Consider the following 1,146-nt stretch of genomic DNA (forward strand, 5'->3'; position numbering starts at 1 on the left):
CCCGTTTAAGAAACGTGTGTAGATTTGTGATTAATTAAAAACAAACTAAAAAAAAAAATAAAGTAATTGAACTTTTGTTTCTGATCAAAACTATACATTTCAGTTTTTAACCTGATATAAAAGACGTTAGTAAAAACATAACATCTTCACCCAATAAGTCAATGGTATTTCGTGTCATAAGTATTTTTTCTAACCTCACTGTCATTCACGAGCCGTGTCAGTCGAGCGCCATTTTGTCGGAAGTGCTGGAAGAATGTAATATAGCTAGGTGAATTTGGGCCCGGCATGGCCAGGTGGATAAGGCGCTCGACTCGCAATCTGAGGGTCGCGGGTTCGAATCCCCGTCCCATCAAATATGCTCGCCCTTTTAGCGGTGGGGGCGTTATAATGTGACGGTCAATCCCACTATTCGTTGGTAAAAGAGTAGCCCAAGAGTTGGCGGTGGGTGGTGATGACTAGCTGCCTTCCCTCTTGTCTTACACTGCTAAATTAGGGACGGCTAGCGCAGATAGCCCTCGTTATTGTTATTATCGTTATTATAATAACAAATGTTATTGTTCCCAGTTGTACAAAACATTACCAAAGAGTATAGTGTACTCAGTAAAGATGTTTGTTTCGTAACTCCTGTGAAAAGGTAACTGACAGAAGAGAGCATAATATATATATGTAAAGGAGGTGTTGTGGTAACATCAATCCAAACAAGTAAAGTCGGTCTATGACGAAAAAAAAAAGGAAGATGATCGTTTGCGACATCTTCTTGACATCAATTCACACACCCTACAAAATCATCAGCCTTTATACATGAGGTTTGAACAGCGCCATCCTAAGGAACCGTAAAATTGTGTACTATCTAGAACATTCTAAGAAAACCTCTAACAGAAAGTTGTATTGAAAACAATATTAAAAACACTATTCAAGCAGTCGTGGCCGAGTGGTTAAGGCGACGGATTAGAAATCCGTTGGGATTTTCCCGCACAGGTTCGAATCCTGTCGACTGCGAGAGAATTTAACTTTAGGTGATAGCTTTTAATTGTGGGACATTACAATTTGAATTATAGGTATAACTTTAATGGAATAAACTTTAACAGTTTTATGAAAAGAAAAGATATTAGCGCTCCGTAAGATAAGTTTTTTAAGCCATCAAGC

General features: G+C 38.5%; 1 non-coding gene across 1 annotated transcript; it reads left to right on the forward strand.

Moving 5' to 3' along the window:
• The first annotated feature begins 917 nt into the window (after positions 1-917).
• Positions 918-999, forward strand: Trnas-aga. Its single transcript has one exon. It is a non-coding gene; the product is annotated as a tRNA-Ser (tRNA).
• Positions 1,000-1,146: the final 147 nt, after the last annotated feature.

The sequence above is a fragment of the Limulus polyphemus genome, unplaced genomic scaffold (assembly GCF_000517525.1).
Source record: "Limulus polyphemus unplaced genomic scaffold, Limulus_polyphemus-2.1.2 Scaffold87119, whole genome shotgun sequence".
Classification (NCBI taxonomy): Eukaryota; Metazoa; Arthropoda; class Merostomata; order Xiphosura; family Limulidae; genus Limulus; species Limulus polyphemus.